Source organism: Lepisma saccharinum, chromosome 11 (genome assembly GCF_977018435.1).
Source record: "Lepisma saccharinum chromosome 11, izLepSacc3.1, whole genome shotgun sequence".
Classification (NCBI taxonomy): Eukaryota; Metazoa; Arthropoda; class Insecta; order Zygentoma; family Lepismatidae; genus Lepisma; species Lepisma saccharinum.
In genome coordinates, this window is record NC_139239.1 from 76,429,102 (window position 1) to 76,451,249 (window position 22,148).

At 40.3% G+C, this 22,148-nt stretch overlaps 1 protein-coding gene across 4 annotated transcripts in view; it reads left to right on the top strand.

The window, feature by feature from the left end:
• Window positions 1-22,148, top strand: part of jvl (javelin-like) — a 464,141-nt gene that overhangs the window by 235,394 nt on the left and 206,599 nt on the right. The window lies entirely within an intron of this gene.

The window sequence follows — 22,148 nt, forward strand, 5'->3', positions numbered from 1 at the left end:
TTTATTGCACAGAAACTGTAAGAAAAAATGTTGCTTAACTATCAGTAGAATTGTTACTGTAATTTCAAAAAATGTCCGTGTGTTCCACCCGGGACAATGGAATATATCTAATATTTCATAGTTTTGTCGTGATTTGCTAGAAAATACCTCTTGTCAATGAGGCAGCCATTGCCTTACAGCGGTCATTTAGGTCTTGCTGGTTGTATTGAGAACAGGTGGGATGTCTGAAAACGAATTGCGACTTATCGTAACGAATAATAGAGCCAGTTAGGACAATGCTAGGTTTTTATTTATATATGATCCATCTTTAATGATTAATTGACTTTGCAACTAATTTAAATAAGCATTGAGCCTTTTAGTTTTCTTTCTTCAGATATGAAGCTCCGCTGCTATATTCTATACAAGTTCTTAACGTATTTGTTACAAATTCAGCACATATCGTAAATTTTTCGTGACTGTACTGGCAATAAACATCCACGTAAAACATGCTACTGGTATGTGTAATATTTCTCATCACATCTTGGAATTAGGCACCGATGGTATCCACCAATAAGATACCACAACAATTAAAGTGATAGATGTGGGAAATAATAGGCTGTGAATAGTCACGTACCGTCAAGAGAGAGGTTTTAATTGTAGGTAGTGAAAGGAGAGCTGCAGCGGATAAGGAATGGCCAGCTATGCCGTAATTACATGTGAGGTAGCCGAGGTGTTGGGTGGGGCAGTTACGAAGGCAATAACGCCTGTCAGAGGTGCAAAATTATCCTGGACAAGTTGCGAGTTTTTGTTAACATGAAACAACCTGCTGATCGTTTTAAGCTTTCAGGTTTGCGAGTTATTAGACAAACTAGCTTGTTACTCTTAACTTCCCGCTGGTAGCGTAGGTGACGGTTTTTGTGTCGGGGTTGTTGGAACTGTTGTGATGAACTATAGATGTGGATGTCTTGACTACGGGATCATAAGCTTTTTACAAGTCAAGCGAGTGGTCATAGCAAGAGAGTTTGTCAGAACCGTTTTGGACAACTTGACTACTGAATCAAAAGGTTTGCAGATGTCAAGTTAAGTCGGATGATTCGTGGTGACCAAACACTTCGTTGTTTCCTACCCAATTGTCCATTTACTTTTTCAAAACATTTCAATGCGAGGTTCAACAATGGAAAGATAATCCCCAACAAAGGAGGCAATTCCTTCTTTAGTGTCAATATAGTTTTATTACTTGAAAACATGAAGAAAATAGAGCAGTGTCGCCCTCAACTCGCTGGCCCTAATATGATCCCAACGCATTACTCGAACCATCTGCCACGAAGATTGCCTTCTTTGTTACCTTACCTTACCTAGTTTAATTAGAACACTGGGACTATTAAATTATTTTCGTAATACCTGCGAGAGTCCATGCAATCCCCAACATACACTACAACATCCAACACGAATACATGACTCTTTGCTTGATCATCTACCACTTCTACACGTGGTGGTATATTCTGGTTTGATCCAAGTTCTAGGACCAAAGGTTAGTGCTAGAGCTCTCAACAAAATCTGATTTTTGGAAACCGAAGATCGGCTCTTCAAATAGTGACATTTCATAAAATTTGTGTAATTTCCAATATTTCGAAAACCGGAAAAATTTCAACGGCACTAGTCTGTATTCTCGATCTACTTAGGCCTAACTACATCTGGATTCGAACGAGGTTAAATGAATTATAATAAGGCGAATGGCATATTGGTAGTTTGTTGAAGAACGTAATGCGATTTCGTAGGCAAATTTGATTGCGTTATCCTCTTGTTCGCTTAAAAAGAAAAAAAGATTTTGCCTTTTCCTCTGTTTCCTTTTGTCTCTTAATGAAAATGACCAATCGGGAGATGCGGCGATGACAAAGCAAAATAATAAAAAAAATGTTGATTTTTTAAAATATTTTTGAGAATAAGTAAAAAATAAGCCAGAATATTCGCATATTTGAGCGAAATTAGTCACGTGACACCATGTAACAGCTAGAAATACTCAAGAGATTCGTTAAGTTTAGCGCATCGAAAGGAGAGCTCAGTTCTACCCCTTCCCCTACCCCCCCCCCGTACCCAACCGTCCAGCTAAGTTTCCTGCTGAGTGCCATGGTGTCAAGAAGGTCAGGTCATCGCAGCAGGTCTGCGAATCCAAGGTCCTTCGACCGCTTTCCTCCCGCTTTTGAGGGTCTGGTCCCGAGACCTTTTTTTGAGCCACCTTGTTTTAAAAAAAAAACTCAACTTACACAGAATACATGAAAGTAATGATGCATAGAAAAGAATATAAGTAAGAAAAAGCATAAATTTCCCCACGGTTAGTACTGGAAAGAACTGAAAAAAAAAAGCAGTTCTGGATCCATTGTATTTCCTTCATAATATTTCGAAGGCAATCCGAATTTTGGAGAGAGAGAGGTTTAACAATTTTTCCATTTTTTGGGGTAAAATGTATTAAGAAAGTTTTGTCTTCCTTATTTTACGATCATATACTCCGTAGAAAAAATGGATTTGGCCATCTCTACTTCACACGTCATGTACGAACACTGTTATCATCATTGTCAAAGTAGGAAACCCTCCCCCCGCCCTGTTGAAAGATTGACCCTGACGTTTGGGAAGTCTTGCGATGACTACGTAAAAATGTCACGCTTCGCTACTGGATCTACCTTTCCCTTTCTATCATTGAGATGCAATACAGAAACTCAAAGCAGGAGTTCAGTGTAGTTGTCTGATTTTTTTCCTTTTATTAAACAATTTCCACCAATTTCCATATTTTAAACATCTTCCAACTTTCTAATCCAGATTTGAAGAGACTCGTCGTTCTGTTTCGTGATGGTGTCGTTCAATCTTAATATATTGCATCCATACTCTGCTTAGACCAGTCTTTTCAAGAGTTTCTCTTGTCGCAATCCACTCTACAATCTTTTTCTTTCATTTACCCTTTACGAAACGCTTCAGTGCGCTGATTCCCTCCCTCATCCTGCAGCGAGAGACGACCGACCGCCTTGTCTGCAGGAGAGATGAATGATGATTAATTGGCAAGGCTAAAATGAAAGTGTCTTTTTTCCCTTTATTTTCGGTTCTTGAGGTCACGACTCCAGTTCCGGAGGAAGGGAAGCGCTTCTCGGATTTCATGCAATACTTTGAAACCGAAACAGGCCGTCTCTTCTACGCTTGTCGTGAGCATCAAGGCAGCGGATTGAAAGAACGTGGAGATCTGACCTCGATGCTCAGAAACACGTGTCCATGGGAAGAGAGGAGGAGCCGTATGTGAAATCGCTTCTCTTCGGCGGAATCTCGCTGTCTCTGCTCCTCCTGAGCGACGGTTCTTTAATAATGCAAGATCTCATTGCTGAGGTGAAATCTGTGAATATTATTACCTGTCAATTTTATCTCGTGAGAACTGGGATTTATGTTATCGTGGACAGTAGGTGGGGGACGTTGTTCGTGATTTCAGATGGAAGAAGCAGTGACGTGCACAGTGATTTATCCACACACACCATAACATTTTTCACAAAGGGACAATTTATTGCCATTTTGGCTCTTTAACCACACCTTTACGTCTCAGGTTAACATTTGACATTTTGGAGACCCCGCCGGGAGTGGAACCCGGTATCAATCGAGTCGAAGGCAAGAGCGCTGACCCAATGCTGAGATAAAAACTAGGTATGGCCACAATATCCGGATAACGGATATCCGTATTTCAAACTATGCTATATCCGTTTAGGATACAACGGGTAATTCGGATATCCGGGTAGAACAGATTTAGTGAAGGAAAATACAGTGAAATACGATAATGACGAATAAAAGAATATGTGGACAGCCCGTAAAACGGATAAATGATAAAACTGTGCGGTTTATTCGTATACACATTCGGATCTTTATTTATTTCTTTTTGTGCGAGCCATAGGCTGTACGCACTACATAGTTTTGATATTTTGTTACATTTAGTTTTCTTTTAAGCTGTCTCTTACTTTGTCCCCTATATACACATTCTTCCCCTCCCTCCACAGTTCTTCTTCCAGTCTTTCTTCCTCGCCCCACTTCTCTTTTCCTGCACTCTCACCAAAAACTCATACATTTTACTTTACACACACTTACACAATAAAGATTGCTCGTCTGGAGCATGATCACTCATTTCGCTGCCTTCTCTAATAGCTTCCCCTTCTTCTTACTTCTCCCAGGTATTTCTCCACTTGCTGCCCCGTTTCCTTTATCTTTATTCTGTCGTCTACCATTTCTATCACCCCCCTCCCTGTTACGTTTTTCATCCATTAGTCCCTTAGGTCACGTGTAGAAGGACAGTTCAGTAGGATATGCTCGTCCGTCTCCTCCCCATCGCACAAATAACATATCGTTTCCCCTGCTTCGTTTCTCTTTCTTGGTTGTTTCCATCCCCCTAATCTGAACCATGCCAGCGCGCTTTTTTCATTTTTTCCCACAACCTTGATATATTTCGCTTACCCCCATTCTCTTACTCTTAGCTGTTCACTGATTCAAGTCTTTGTTTGGTAGTCTGCTACTCGTATTTCTTGTCTATGTCCGGTAACCTGTCTCTGATTTGATTTTCTGTTGGGATGCCCCCCCCCTTCCTATACCCAACCCATTCCGCTATTATATAAGAGATTTCTCACTTCCGCGGATAATCCGTATATCAGAATGTACAATATCAGCATAAAAGTTTAACCAGATTTGGCCATCCGTAGTAAAAACAAAACGCACACGAACGTATGGAGCTAAGGATTATAATTTACAAAGGAAGAGCGAGTGAAAATTCAGAAGTAATTTTAACTGCAAGGTACTGGAGAACGTTGAATGAACTTGTTGTTTAGAAACCGCATAGATACACTGCGGTGCATCTCCTTTAACTTCTGGCGCTAGAATGGAAAAGAGACTCGCTCTCGCTCTCTCGTTTGTATCAACGCGGCAAAATAATATGCAGGCCATTTCCTTTAAATTCGGGCACTGGTAATCACTCGACTAAACGCCACTTCTGGGCGAGCATCAGTCATCGACTTCCCTTCTGCTTTCGCCTTCGTTCGTCGTCCTCTGCCTTCGGACGGATCGATGCAGGGAAAACGATCTGTTGCGGCGGCGCCATTCCGGAACCATGATGTACTGCTTCGTGATGACCGATTAGTTCCCTGTCGAGCGTGGAGAATTTTCGGTCCCCTTTTTCCAGCGCAAATCCTCCAAGATGTCATAACGAGTTTCCGCCCCTTTTCATGTTGTTTTTTTGCTCTTTTCACGACTCTTGTCTCGCCCTGGACAACCCCCGCTTATCCGACGGCTTTTCGCGCTTTTCTGAAACATCGTGTCATCAATCACGTGTCCTGCGTGGACGTCAACATTGCTCCTTCTTTCTTCTTTACCCTTTGAGTGGGTTGTGACACATTGGATGCGGCTCTTCTTCCATGAGAAATTTTAGGCACGTGCGACTTTGGAGGTTCTGTCTTTCTTCTTTTGTGCTTTTGATTTACCTCCCACTTTGCTACGTTCTCGAGTTTTCTTTTTCTGAACATCGATTTTACAGTTAAGGCCTTCTTCAATCATCATCGAGGCAGAAAGTGTTGTGGTGCTTTTTTCGAACGGACTCTACGACTCCAATTTTTTTTTTTTTTGCAACTTCCTGATGTGCTGTAAAACCACGATGGTCCATGCTTTCCAAACACTTCAAGCGTTTCACTACGTAAAATTTGACTCTACAATGATTATCTGTATTGACAATAACATAGCGTAAAACATCAGACTAATTCAACTAATTGTGAGTGTCCCGTGATCAATTTCATACAATCATCTCTTCTCATCGCCGCGATTAGCTACAAGTGGCAGAAAAGTCACGTTAAATAACAATCCAATTGGAGACGAAAACCCCCTACCGTTGTCTTAGTGGAATTCCTCAACAGTCCTCTCAGTGCAGGCTCGACTGATAGTGTGGAGCTCCCACCGGGGATCGAACCGGAGACCGTTCGCACCAAAGGTGACAGCATCAACCGCACACTGACATACTGAGTATTGTACATAATATGCTACATACTTCTTTAGCATATGTGCACAAATCAGTTTTGAAGGAAAATTCAATGTTTGGTAGGACAAATTATTTAAATTTAATTATCAAGAAAGGTAGATTGTATCTCCTCTGTAAATTGCTCTCACCTCTAAATTCGACCTTTAAGTCCTCTACGGAATAATTCAAGCCAGAGGAAGTTATCATGCAGGTAACCCAAAGACCGGACATGAAGTTGGTCTATGTTTTACGATATTCTTGAGCACTGCGTAACACCAACGCTATTCCAGCTGTGAATTTCGGTTGCTCTTCACTGAAATATCCATACACGCTGTTGGGAATAAATATATTTCACGGTATTCTGAATTCACCAAGGTTAAGCGTTATCCGAGAACTCAAACGCGCCAAGGCTGTGAGAACTGTTTTTCTTGGCGGAAATGCATATTGAAGGTTTTTTTTTTTTGTGAAGACACTGCAGGATATTTTGTTTTTTGTCCTTCAGGAGAAACAAGGCGAGCGCTGTCTTTTGTCCTCCTTCTCACCAGGCAGTTATTTTTCATAGAATTCCTCTTGCCTCCTACCTTGCAGTTTTCTTCCAACGAGAAAGAGAATAACAAGGGGATGCAGGGTTGAAAACTCATCACTTGGTTCTCCTTCTGCTATCTGTCGTGTGTGAGCGCGTGTGTACATATAATAGTGTGTGCGTGTAAAAATCTTGAGCATGAAACCCTGAATATATAAATATGCAGCGTTGAACTACACTATCATCCTTAAAATTGCTGCCAGAAAACAAATAAGTTTCAAATTGCAGAACAGGGTTCGATATTTTTTTACGCTTTGTTTGCTTTGCTGGATGTTGCAGTTAGTATCTGGGTTAGGGTCGAAAATGGTTTCTTTTGTTAAAAACGTTTCTATTCAGTTTTCTTAAATACGTGTTTTGTGTTACAATAATTTAATTTCTTGAATTTCGTGAGTTTTTCTGATACTGATCCACAATAGTGCCGGGCCCCATGACGGAGTGTTTAGCACATTGCGCTACGACGCCAGGGGTCCTGGGTTCGAATCCCGGCCTGGGCATAGATGTTTGCGAGTGTCCGTTCATCAATTTGATAATATCATCACTCATCCCAATCTTCGCAAATTAGCCAAGAGTCGCACAAGAAGCGAAGTAAAATAAAGCAAATCAGTCAATCAATCATCCACAATAGTAGAATCTGAAATATATCGCATTTCAATATTGGCAAATCGTTGCAAATTATGAATTTTTCAGATTTGGAATTCTCTCCAGTGTATGGTACACCCAACGGCAAAAGAAACTAACTCTCTAGCCTTCTTAAACTGGAAGGTTTGTGGCTGCAACAACACAAGCCTCCCATCTGTCTCTATATAACCTGGTGTTATGGTATGGGCGGGCATCGTGCAATATGGACAAACACCACTGCACATCTTTGCAACCGGATCCGTCACCGGAGAATGGTATTGTAACGACTTTGTTCGCTTTTTCCGTGGGCCCTGACTTTGTGTTCATGGATGACAATGCAAGTCAACACAGAACCGCCCAATTTGAAGAGAGACTGGAGCATGAGAATATCTACCGCATGGAATGGCCACCATATTCCCCGGATCTGAATCCGATCGAGCATGACTGGCATGTTCTCGGACGACGAGTTGCACAGAGGAATCCACCACCTCTGACCCTTCAGGACCTGAAAACTGCCCTAAGGGAAAAATGGGACAACATACCCTGGAACTTATGAACTCTCTCCTGGACAGCATGGCAAACAGATGTGCAGCATGCATTGGTGCCCGACGTGGTCATACACCTTACTGATTGACAACTGACATTTCATGTCATCACTCCATATTGCTCTCCATGTGTTTCTTTTGTTTTTCACGTCCTGTTTATTGACACTTGTCAATAAAGCTGGCATAATATCTGTACTCATATATTGGTCACTTACTGCACGCTGACTGTGTTCCAAAAACTTATGACTGAAAATGTGTTTGTTCCCTAGCAATTGTCAACCAGTGTAGTATGTGAATTGTCCACCATTTTCGTTCAGTCCTTTTTCCACAGTGTGATTGTCATGAATTGAAATAAAAACGTCAATAATCATGACAATATCTAACTCGCATCAAGAGAATTCCACACAGCTTTACAAAGATAAGAATGTCTCCGAAATAAGAAGAGAAAGATTTGTGTGAGCATGGACATTTTCCAGTATGGCATTTTCATTATACATTTGTGCACACAAAACCAAATTTAGGTTACTCTAGCGTGCGTTACCAAGTCCATATTTCTGGAAAAATCCAGTTTCAATGTTTTAGGATTTGTACAACCTGAAAGAAGCTTTTAGAAACAGAATATGCTTGATCCAAATTCTTAAACAATCCCGCCTTGGAGGCGATTTTTAAGAGAGGCATGGTGAACCCGCCATGGAAGAAAACATTCTTCTCTTTGACCTCACGATGGTTCTTCAATGCGAGTTCTTTCACCACGACCGCCTCTTCTTTTTCTCGCTTTCGTTTCACTTTTACTATCACTAATTTATTAGTTATTGACAAGAGTTTCAGTAAACGCGTCTCGCTCACTTTCACCATATCTGCTCGAATTGTCACGACGAGGAATACTGCAGGGTTTTGCCGCCCTCTATAGCGGAACGCAACGTCCGAAGTCACGGGTTCTGATCTTGATCAAGGACGTCTTCATTTGTTCTATCATCCATTTCATCTGTTTATTCATCCCTATCGTCGTGACTAAGCCAAGAGATAGGAAAGCGATGTAAAATAGGAAGGGAAACGGGGCCCTGGTGTTGTCTACAGCTGTGGTTCCTCTGAGGAATGCCTTGAATTTCGGGAATTGTGTATGAATTATTGGCTCAGGGAATTCTGCGTGAATTTTTCTCCTTAGAAGTGAAAAATTGAAACTTTTATTAATCCAAATCTCATTGAATTTATACATATTTATAAATGCCCTGACGCTCTTCACAGTTTAGCTTTTATTTATATCAAGGAAGGAAAAGAAAGCTGCGTGAAATAAAACAGAATTCTCTCAATCAGTTTGTCGTGTTAGTGTCCTTTGCAGAAGAATCTATCTGACAGACGAAAGATTATTACATGATCTTGAAGTTGATTAGGTAAATTATGGTTTGCGTTTCTTACACAATTAGGTCTAACATTTTTTCGTAGATTAGTAGCTACATACATCCCTTAACGTTTGTGACTTGTGTTTGTTTGTAGATGTATTTCGAGTCTGAGTATGTGAAATGGTAAATGTAAACTCAGCATATTTTAAATATATATAAACGTTTAATTGAATTAGATTTTTTTATGCATTGAAATCACACGGATCTTGTATATTGTTAATATATTTGTGTGTGTGTGTGTATATGATATGTGTGAATGGTGAGAGGCGGTAATACGTAAGATTGAAATAGAGAAAACATCTGCTTGCACCCTTGAATTTTTGGAAAATTCGCCTTGAAAACCGGGAATTATACTTGAATTTTATCATGGTCTTACAGTGGCCACACTAGACATAGACCCGTGTTCGAGTTTTGGTCAAGCTCAATTTTCTGCTGAGTTTCTACGATAGAACACGCATTATTTATTATGTAATTCAACTTATTTGTCAACATTTAGGTCTGGTGAGATTGCTAACAGTAGATACAACAAGCTTGTTCTCCCGTTCTATGGCAACTTGCTCGTTGGGGTTGTTCAGAAGGATCCACAAGTATTACCGTGCAAATTGTCCATGTCTATTTTCATTAATTTTTTTCTTACATACCATGTGTTTTTAAGCGATGGATTTTTATGAATGCTGGTGCAGAAGTTGTCAACACTTCGTTTTGAGTTTTCTTTTAATTCTTGAAACTCTTATTTGGTCAAATAATGTGCACAAACATGGTGATGGACAATTTGCACGGTGGTAATTGTGGACTCCACTGTTCCCCCACGGTTGCCACATGGTGATCAGAATCTACACCCACTGGACATAACTATCACCAGGGAAGGGATTTATATGTAGTGTAAATGTGCTAAATATGTAAATATACATATTTAGTTATTTTCACCAAAATGTGGAGTTAAACATGGACTTAAAATTGTAAAAATTTGCCTTTTTAATAATATAAGACACTACACGAGCTACATAAAATACAGCACGCTTACATTGACATTATTGTAAAACAACATAACATGTTTTTTTTTTTCATTTTCTGTTTCCAAAACAATGAATAAAAAAAAATTGTAGTAAGTGTTCGAACGTGAATTTCCTTCTGTTGTCTCTTCAGATGAACATATATTGACTAAGGCTGTGTTCAATATCGCAAGAAGTAACGGAAGTGTACGAGGGTCACTATTTAGATTTTGAGCCTAACAATGAAAAAACAGGAATTTGGCATTGAAAACTGCTTTATTGTTTTTCGAAGTATTCTCCTTTATGGTCAATACACTTTTGCATTCGTTCGAACAATTTGTCAAAGCAGTTTTGCCAATCTTCTTGAGACACCTCCATAATATGGTTTTTGAACGCATCAACGGCGTCTTCCGCCGACGAAAATCGTTGTCCACGCAATTTATTCTTGACATTCGGGAACAAGAAGAAGTCAGTGGGTGCCAAATCAGGACTGTACGGCGGATGACCCATCAATTCGATTTTTTGACTGTTCATAAAGTCGGTTGTTAGACGAGATGTGTGACAGCTGGCATTGTCTTGATGAAGAATGATCCGACGGCGTTTGTTTGTTTTCCGTATTTGACCGAAGACTTCTGGCAAACAAATTGTTGTGTAGCATTCAGAGCTGACCGTTCTACGTTCCTCTAAAGGCACAGTTGTCACATGACCAGTTTTCCCGAAAAAAACAGGCGATCATTTGTTTCGATGTGCTTCGAGCGCGAACAAATTTTGTTGGATTGGGTTCATCTTGAAACACCCGTACAGTCGACTGCTGTTTACGTTCCGGCTCATATGCATATATCCATGATTCGTCACCTGTTACAATCTTATATACGTCTTTTGAAGCACCACGATTGTATTTATTGAGCATTTGTTTGCACCAATTGACGCGAGCGTCTTTTTGAGTTTTTGTCAAATTGTGTGGGATCCAACGAGAACATACCTTTCTCACAGCTAAATGATCATGTAATATTTTATATATGCTGGTGGAACTAATGCCTATGGTTGCCTCAATCTCACAGTATGTCACATGACGATCTTGCAGTATTAGGTTTTGCACAGAATCAATGTTTTCTTGAACAACAACTGATTTTGGACGACCTTCGCGAATCTCGTCGGTGAGCGAATGGCGGCCACGATTAAATTCGTTATACCAGCGTTTCACAGTGGCAAAGGATGGGGCTTCATCGCCAAATGTGGAAGTAAGTTGATCGATGCACTCTTGTCTTGATAATCCACGTCGAAAATCGTAAAACATCACCGCACGAAAATGTTCACGAGTTAATTCCATTTTATTGTTGTCGCGTAATCTCCAAGGCAACATAAACAACACAAATGAAGCTATTGGCAAAACATTTGAAGTACGTTATGGTCAATAAGGCCAGACGATTCCGTGCAAACGTCAAATCGCCCCTAACTTCAATCAGTGTTGCCAAGGCTCAAAATATAAATAGTGACCCTCGTATTTCAAATTTGTTAGTTATTCGCAAGAAATTCACCCAACTCTGTCATAGAGGCACATGCAGTTATTGCACGAATATGTAGTATATGTTGAAAAATATTCTGAAATATGGAAATAATATGTAAAAACAACTAAAATGTATGTAAAATATGAGACAAAAGCTAATATATGTAAAAATATGGAACATAAGAACGGAATTTTTCGAGTCTACATGCCATGATGCGCAAAGATAATGCAAAATATAACTGATTTCAGCGTCATACATAAATATGTATTTACATATAAATCCGTTCCCTGACTGTCACCATCTCGTCTTCATACATGCATGTTGAAACAGGCTTCAACTTGACAAGCTGCAGTTCCCATCATGTTCAGTTTGACACGATTTTGTTGGTAATGCTAAGTGATAATTGTTTTTCAGGAACATCATTTCAGTGCCGTTTATCTTCTCATTGCAAAAGTAAGTGTTAAAATTGTGGGATTGAAGACCTTTTTCTGTCCTATGTGAAGCACAAGCATTGTTTTTCTTTCTCCCAACGCCCCTCTTTACGCCACAGCTTCGACGGGCTCTGAGAATTCATGGCGAAAGAAATGAACACTCGTCTCCACCATGGCTGTAGATTCGTGCGAAGCGTTCCCTCATCCAACGTGTTTCTCGTTATCTTCCGTCGTGTCCCACGTTCCTTCTCTTTCGGTGCGAGAGTGCAATTAGCGGAATGGGAATTACGTAATGCATACATTACGTCCTCTCTCTCTCTCTCCACACACACAAACACTGCACCACCCACACGGCTCGGTCACTTCGATGTGCACTTCATGTGGGCATCGTGTAACGGTTTCTGCTCTCTACGTAATTCCTTTTTCTTCTTCTTCTTTCTTCCGTGTTCCCGTATGAAGCTCTGTACACGTTTGCATGTTCTTTCTTGGGAAGTTGTGACAGTACGACCTAATTTTCACCGAAGATACTTGTTGCAAGACTATAGTGGAGACGCCCTTGCAGCCGGCACGGGGACAGTTTTCTGGCAGTGACCCTGTGTTGCCGCGTTTCCGTATAAAAGAACTTGTGGTCAAACAACCAATTAGGCCTACTGCTTGGGCAAGAAGCGGTAACATTAAAATCACTCCTCACGAAGCAGCCAGCAGGGAAATCAGGATTTTGTCAAAATAATCGTTCTGCGCTGTGAATGGAGACCAGGTGGTACGGCGGCTCCATTATAGAAATCTTGCAAACTGACTATGAGCATGATTTCAGCAATTTCATTAGAGAATTTGTTTAGTTTTTGAGGTTTATAATCCAATTTACCCAACTTTTTCTCTGTTTGATTCCTCGTGCGGTTCAACTTTTAAATAATAGGTCCAGTGCCTATCTGAACATAAGTGGCCTTAAGGTGTTACCCGGCTTTCTTTTTTACAAGTAAAAAAAAAAATATATAGCGCACGTCCATCACGGTTCTGTACTTACAACGTGTGATATTAAGTTAGTAACGTTATAAAATATTGCACATCTTTAATGAAGATTAGCAGACCTCCGTGAGGGAATCGTTAGCACAGCGCAATACGACGCCGTATTCGAATCCCGGCATGGGTGTTCTGTGTGAATGCCCCTTCATCCATTTCATCATATGCACTGATCCTCATAAACCAACTCAGTTAATCAAGATTTACTAGCATTAACGACAAGCGACTCGTGTCACTTGGAAACGAACCTACAGAAATAATAATACGTGTCGCGTCCGTGTCAGTCGGGATTGGTAAGTTTTCTCAATAGCATGCACGGTGTCGCCTCGCACTGTTGAAGGCATAAGGAACATGATACCAGTGTTTTTATGAGGATTCATAAGTGAAAACTGCTGTAAACCAGCTTTATGCATATGTAGGTTAATCGGGACTGGGCCTAAAGTTTAAAGTGGGATCCGAATCACTAAGTACCTCCACCAGGTATGGAACCCAGGACTCCTCGATTACAAAGCCACGACGTTACTACTACGCCATCGGCGAGGTCAAAACCAATAGACTGTAGATCGAGTGAGTGGAGCCCTCTCACAAAATAAAATCACCTTGACATCGTGGAGGTGTTTTGTTGTTTAGTTATAACGGGACTTGTTTGGAAGTCCATAATTCATGGACCATCCTATGAATACAAGAAAGATAAATCATCCCCATTTGACAGTGTGCACAATGGAGTGAGGATAAACTGAGTGAAGAAATAGAGAATTCTTGATGACTTTAGGAGGTTTTCAAAAACTTTACGTCACACCGGTGCGATTTGGCTTTGCTCCACAACTTCGCCGCCCATCCTTCTGAACCAAAGGGCTGTCAAAATGCTTCCGACAATCCGTCACATCACTCGTGCACCATGTGTAATTTGTCACACAGCTATAGACAGGCTAGAAGCTTCATCTTTTTTATAACACAGTAGCGCACATTTCCGAAACGTTGAACACTGGGATGGGTCGATAACAGCCTTCATGTGAAGTTCGGTTACTGCAGTATGCTGTGTCTAGGATTCGAATGGTAGCTGAAATCGGTTCGTCTTTTTGGTACACTCTACGTCATTAACTCCCATTTCAGTCTTCGGAGATTTACCCAAAGCTAACTTCAGACCTCGAATTTTAAGTAATAACCGTTTTTCAAGGCTAACGCGGCTGTGGCGATTGCACCTTGCAGCCAATATAATCTTAGTTGTATTGGACATATGTGTTGGAAGCCTCCATGCATCTTTTTGGAAGTATTGTAAATGGTTTTAGATATAGGTTAATACCCCCAAGGTTCGTATGTGTAGATTTGCGTTTTTTTAATGTGTTTTTCCAAATTGATTTTCTTCAGGTGCTTGTATTCTTGTATTAAGTGAAGGGTGCAAATAGCCGTCTCAGCACTGAAGTACGCATAACAATTCAAGTCTGAGTAAAAGAAGTGTCTCGAACAGAACAGGAAACTTAAATATCGAGACTTGCACCACTATATATAAGTGTATTTGTATAGCTTTGAACCCACTAGCATGTAAGTAAATATTGTTAGTGAGGATAGTGATCTAAAACTATTCTTCAGCATTCTAAACTCTGCTGAGAATCACGGCCTCTCAATCGGCTTTTCGTTGGTCGACAACTGGTCAACACATCGAGCTCCATTGCTGCAATTTTCTGATATTATACATCCAAAGTTGCTACGTTTTTGTTTTCGTGCAGCCCCCAATTGTCCTCCCAGTATTGGATCAACAACCAAGTTTCCAGGCCCCATCGGGAATTGAACCCGGTCGTTGGCACCAAATATGAGAGCGCGAATCATTCAGTTCCGCAGAAGCTGTATCTTTACTTGCCATTGTATTAAAATAGCAGTTGTTCTGAAGGGTGTGTTGACAATGGGATATTCCTATGCTAACCCCGGAAGGACAAATTACATCAACTGCCTTCTCCATAAACTAATGTTACACAGCCTAGCCAGGTGTGCCTAAAGTTGGAAGCGAGGTCCTGTGCCGGAAACAACAACGCTACGGCATAAACTTCATGAGAACAATGTTTGTGTGTCCTTTGGACAGGAATGACAAACGCAGCAAACAAAAGTTACAGTGTAGCACTAGTTGAATTTTAGAACTTAAATGCAACTAGATTCTATCAACTTCCTCCGAAAGAGCCATCTCTTCTCCAGGACGGAAATCTGGGAAGCGAGAACTCTTTGGAGAAAGCGAGGGAACGGTTGCGCAAGGGAGGAGATAACTCGTCCCCGAGATGAGAAATTAAAAAGCAATCAGCGACCGTGGCGTCACCTCCGTATCTCATCCGGAAGTTGTGCGAACCACTCTGCAAGTGGGAAGCGACTGCGAAACAAAGGGGGGACTGAGTTTCCGTGCAGTCGTAGAAGTAATAAAAACATGAATGTGGTTCTTTCAGCACTCGGCTTATTTGATCTAGCATACAGTGTTAAGCGTGTATTTCTTTTAATTCATAATGATTTATGTGTTTTGTTTTACTTCGCTTTTCTGCCACATTCTGGTAGAAGAATTAACTAGTGCAGAAACAGGAGTTGGTGCTGTCAATGCTGAGGGCAACCATTCAGAAAACTGAATTTGTGCACTTTTTGTTATTGCAGCAACAATAATAAATCTAGTAATTAATATTACTTATATCAGAATCAGAAATTAATCATAAATAACAAATATAATTTAAACTACCATAATTTAATATTCACGCAATAGATAATAAAATAAATACACCCCCAATTCGATTTGATAGGGCAGTTAATATCGCGAAGATGAGGATGAATGGTGATAAGATTAAATAGATGAAGGGACAAACATATAGAGGGCCCTGGTTGCGAGTCCATACGCCAGAGCCTCGCTAGTCTGAAAAATGCAGTTCAGGGTGTACTACGTGGAAGGGAATTTGACATTTGGATGTCTTCGGAAAGCCACACTCCTTCTCCCTCTATTCCTTTCAACCATGCTTATTCTAGCACTTCGTTTCGAGCTAATGTAGAAGAACCATTGTCACTAATATTCCTAGAATTACTGTTGTTTTAATACCATACAAATGATGAAATCTGGAGCTCTTATGAATACACAGTTATACAGGGTGTTTCCGGGCTGATGATACAAACTTTCAGGGATGATGGAGAAGGGCACATGTATCAATTTGAGATAAGGAACCCAGGTCTGGAAACGACTTAGTCGAAAGTTATAAGCGAAAATAGGTGTATGAAGATGTAATACTTTTATTACTTGCACAAGTTTCAAAAGCTGTTCCGTGGCCAGCTCGGTCACCTGATCCGACCCCACTTGATTTATTCTTGTGGGTTCATGTGAAAAGTCTTGTGTACGAAACACCTGTCGAGACTGAAGAGGATTTCCTGGCAAGAATCTCGCTGCCTGTGTCATTGTTCGAACGACTCCGGGGCTGTTCCAACGGGTACGCCAGAACTTTGGGCGACGATGTCATGCCTGCAGCGAAGCTGGGGGACGTCACTTTGAGTAACTGTTGTGAATGTAGCAGCTTGTGAAACTTGTTCAGGTAATAAAAGGTATTACATCTTCATACACGATTTTCGCTTATAACTTTCGACTAAGTCGTTTCAGGACCACGGTTCCTTATCTCAAATTGATACATGTGCCCTTCTCCATCGTCCCTGAAAGTTTGTATCATCATCCCGGAAACACCCTGTATATGAAAACGAAATAGATGATTGTGGGCTGAAACTACCAAGGCGGATATTCTACATATATGTATCTACGATTATTATCACATTAAAATATTAGATTGTATGCACTCGAGGACGGGAGACTCCAACGAGCGAAAGTGGTCCCATGCGAGAGACTACTAGGAACAATTGACAGTTTCCGATGCTTTCCATGAGTTGAAAAGTTTCTCTGTCCTGCGCAGTGTCACCACAAACAGCGAGCACAATTTCGCTTTCCTATTCTCTGTCCTAGGAGTCATTGCATGGAGGGGGAAAGCGAGTGCAGATACCAACCATTTACAGCAGCACGTGTGGTTCCAAACTCCTAGGACGGAGAATAAGTACAAAATTTCCCTTTAGTATGTAACATTTCCCTTCATCTCAGAAAAGCTAAAATCGTGATCACAAAATTTCATAAATTATTATAATTTTTTCCCCATAATGTACGGGAAACTTGTTTACAAAAATACTAGGATTGAAAATAAGGAGAGAATAACAAGAAATTGAACTAAATTGGGCAGTTTGCGAAAAATATAAGAGATATGAAAATTTAATGACAAATGTTATTATGTTGGAAAATTATTGATTGTTCCCAAGCCAAATAAGAAATTTTTATTATAAGCCATTTGGGGAGCATATTATGCAATAAAGGAAAACGCCTTTCGCACTTCAAAAGAGCTTGAACGTAACAAGTGACTAGGCTGTCTTATAATTTTCCTTCAATTTTGCTATTTTTCACGAAAAATCTCCTTTTTCACCTAAAATTTTACTAGAATTTCCTTGCGCGTAGTGAAAGTTTAATTCTTTTGGAAACACTGGTCGTTCGCTTTATATTTAAGTGCCTAACTTTAAGTAGCAAGAACCTATAAATACAATAAGGTCATCCGTCGCTTGTTTTTCCTTTACTAGTGTTAATTTATGAAGTTTCGCCATAACGTTCGCAACTAACACGTCCACACCACAACAAAAGCAAGTTTTCTCCAGCGCCCACCAGATACTTGGTGGCAAAGTGCTCTAACCAACAAAGCCAGCTGCAAACAATGGAAAGCTCTTTGTAGCTGCTCGCAAGGCTTCGAGGGTTATGAAAGAGGAACTTGTGGAGTTTAGCACGCCACTAATTTCCGCACCTTCACTTGTTCTCGAGATGTCTGGTGGTCGACTAACCTAGATTAGAGCGGCGTCGTAAATGGTGGAATCAAAGGATGGACATTTGCGCCACTGGAGAAATTGCCCTTGCTGGTCAAGCAGTGCTCAAGAGCCTTTCCAAGGAGTGGAAACAGGGGCGTAGCTACGCGGGGCAGCCGGGTCGGCCCTCGGAGTAAAGATGCTTCAAAATCCTGGCATTGTTGTACTGTCATTTATTTTTTTCGGCTTTGTGTACATGGCGAAGTTACTTCCATGTTGTCTTACATCTGTTTAGTAATAAAATCGAAAGAAAAAGATACAGAATTCAGAAGAATACAAAAAACGAATACAATTTATAAACGCGCGCACACACACACACACACATCCTCACAGTTTCATACACACAAACAAAAATACAGTACAGTTTATATTACACACGCACACATATTCTCGTCCTTACACATACACACACACTTACGAACAAATACATGACATTACGCTTTATCATAGTCCAAAACGGTATACATTAACGATAATTAGTCTGAAATATTACATATTCCTTTTTGTTCCTGTATCTTATTTTCTTTTGTCATTCTCTGCTCCTGATACTTAGTTTGGGAAATCAAATATTTAATTTTTAATTTTCATTATTTAATAGATTTAATTTTAAGTTTAATGAACTTGGTTAAAAATGAGAGAAGACAAAAATGAAGGATGAAGCAGCTCGAACATATACTGTCGGGAAAGCTTTACTTTCAATTGAAAATGACAGAGCTAAATCAATTTTAACAAAGTAATGGATGGATTGGCAAACAAAAATCAAGAAAGAAATCATTTAAGTCTAGCATTGTAAACTAATTAATCATTAATGTAAGCATTGCAATTAATCATAATTCTTAATTTGTTAATGAGTAAAGAATGTATTGTATTTTACAATATGTATTTTATTAGTTATCACACACACCTAGTATTTGTCAAAAACAAACACATCTGTAACCTTAATCTAGAGAACTTGATTGACCACCGCAAATGCTAACATTGATGCATTTTTTGTATGCGTAGATCCAGCCACTAATAGAGGTGGAAATAACTTAAAAATTTAATGAAACCTTAACTATAGCTTTCTCTCGTATATAAGTTTACAATCGATTACAGATTTATATTTTTTTCTTTAGTTCAGATGCTGCAACTAGAAACAATACACAGACTAATAGATTTAGTTCTGCTAAGACAGATTTGACGTGGTCTGAGGGTTGCATTTCGGACCTTTAGAGCGTGAGTTAAAAGGTAATTACAAATCCAGAGTTGGGGAAGGTTTATAACCTATTTTGCTGAGAATCTAAGTTCATGTTTTTACCAAATACAGCACAAACGAGTTTTGTATAAAATTTTATCAGTGAAATAATTATCCACATTTAGGATACCTTGTCTCCACCCACTCTTCGCCATGCAGTATACAAAGATATACCTCGGTTCAGTCACTACTATTTATTACAAGGTTTTCAGTCACTGGTTACATGCCTTCTGTGAGCCTGATGTACATCTAACATGAAGAAACTTGTAGTTCCGATTTTGTCTTCATAATCTCCAGCGTTCATCTGAAGCAAACCATCACAGAAAGGAAGGGAAAGGTCACAAGAGATTTCATGGCTCCATAAAATTAGCTGTTAAGATTGAACATGGCATTTCCTGAATTGCGAACATGTTTTAATTGTTGATGGTTAATGAATGCGTGGCTCCGTTCTCAAGCTCTGCCTTCCTAGGGCCAGTAGCAGCTAGGAAATTGCTCATAAACTTCGTGACGTGTCTCGAGACACGTAGATCCATCACGACTCACATGCATCCTCCTGACGAGCACCTCATTACTCCCCCTTCCTCACCTGCCGCCAAACTAGGACGGGGATTCTCTCCATTGTTTCTATGTTTCCTCTTCTCCGCTGCGCAGTATAATTTTCCTAAGGTTGTGCCAGAGGAGACTTAGGTGTAGCACAGTGAAGACCCGATCATTTTCACCTTTCTTTTTTTTTTTTAATCTTTCTTGTTCTTCCATACGCCTCGTAATCGTAGGTGTGTCCTAATATCTCCCCCTTTTCAATTTTCTATGGTTTTCTTCTATGGCGCATCAGCTGAGGCTGTAAACGGGCACTCAGCACACGTAAGGACAAAACACAGGACAATACGCACAAAATTATACTGGCGATGGTGTCAGTCGTCAGAGCCTCGTTCGTCTGCAAAATGCAGTCCAGGGTGTACTACGTGGAAGTCATCCCTTACACTCCTAGTGTAATTTGATTAGTATGATTTCTCATAAACTGTTGGTGGGTGCAAAGGAAGATATTGTAGCAAGATGGTAATTTGCACCCACTTCATTCTTTTCAGATTATGCTCACAACTAAATAACAAAATATAATTGCTAAAATGTCTTTGAATTAAAGAACTGTTGCACCAGTGTGATGAAATCACACAGTCGGAAGGAAATATTCTGTAATAATTGCAACATTGAAACCCACATTGTTTGTTAATGGGTAGTATTTTTATTTTGATCGGAATTGCTAAATAATTATTTCTTTGGCCCCCAAAATTTTATAATACATATATGCAATCTGCATATGCTCAGTCTAGTGTAACTATTAATTGAAGGTGGGCACAAAAAATCCCCGCCCCCTTCTGGTACCCCGTGTTCAAAAAGTTTCTTTGGTAGTGCGAGAGTGAAATGTGTTAGCGCCCCGCACACAAGTATAGCACACGAATTTTGTCCTACAGTGGAGGCTGCGTTGAAGATGTGCTCAGTCTTATTTTTAACTTGTAAATCAACTGTTAGACGCTTAAGGCGGTGTCCTGGAATCTTGCTCACACACGGATAACGGTGCTGCAGTGTCTCGATTGAAAGAAAGAAGAAAAGTGCCGAGGGTGGACCTGATTCACCTCCGTGCATGTGTGCAGAAGATGAGAGCATTTAGGCAAACGCCTGCGAGGCGTGGATGGCGTGCTATATGTATCGTGAATTGCTTCGGCGGAAGGGAAGGGTGTGTTCGCCTCATTGCGAGAGTCGCCTGCAGTGAGTTCGTGAGTTGCTAGTTCGCGGAGGTGACCTCCTGCCGGCGGCGTGGTCAAAGGTTCTCGCTTTGTTTGGCTCTGGCTGCCGAAACTGTTGTGTGATGCCACAATTGGAGCATCAAAACGTTCAACATTTAGCGCTTTGCTTTGTTAGTTTTGAGACCCCCACTCACTGTACCCTTATCATGTTATCATTCAGTGTGTGGATCGAAGTTTTGCTTCAGCAGTATGCAAGTTAATCTGCTGTTTTTTTGTGGCAGATAAATGCGCATTACTATTATAAGTAGTAGTATAGTAGTTGAAATCTTACTAAGAGTTTGAGTTTTAATTTCACATTTATGCAGAATTAGGCTAATTGGGACTGGGCCTGCAGTTTTAGAGCGGGATCCGAACCACTGTGCAATGTGCGGATGAGATATAATTGCTTGATTGATTTGCTTTATTTAACTTTGCTTCTTGTACCATTTTTGGCTAATTTGCGAAGGATGAGTGATGATATGATGAAATTAATGAATGGACACTCACAATCATCCATGCCCAGGCCAGGATTCGAGGCCGGGACCCCTGGCGTCGTAGCGCGATGTGCTAACCACTCCGCAACTGGGGCCGGCTGATGAGAAATGGTTTGCATCTTTTGCAGTAAGCTATCATACATGGCTTCAGATGGGGAAATGAATATGACTGCTGCTGGTTCAAAAATATCCAATTATACAACTTGCCTGGTTAAGAACCTGCCTTGATAGACAGTGCTGGTAGAAAATGACAAGGGTTTCGGTTGCGAAAACCGATAAAAATATCTGAAAACTGAAAAGGGTAAATGAGGGGTAAAAAGAGTGTGATGATCGAACATTGAGAAGTTAGAGCAACATGGCAGATATAACTTAAGTGTACTTTTATTAGGATAAATATTGATCTTGTAGAATACATTTGGAAAGTTTATACTTTTTAGTTTGTTTTCCTTGACAACCGCGTTCTGAGTGGATTAATGGGAAGTCTATTTGGAGTTTGAGCTCTCATGATGTTTGCCGCCTTAGTAGATCCGGCATGCTTTGCACGAGTGGGATGCACTCTAATGTAAATGTATGTATGGTAAGGTAAAAGGAAATTGCATTAGGTTTCATTTCCTGTAAGATAAAGGCTGTTTGGAGGCAAGTTGGATT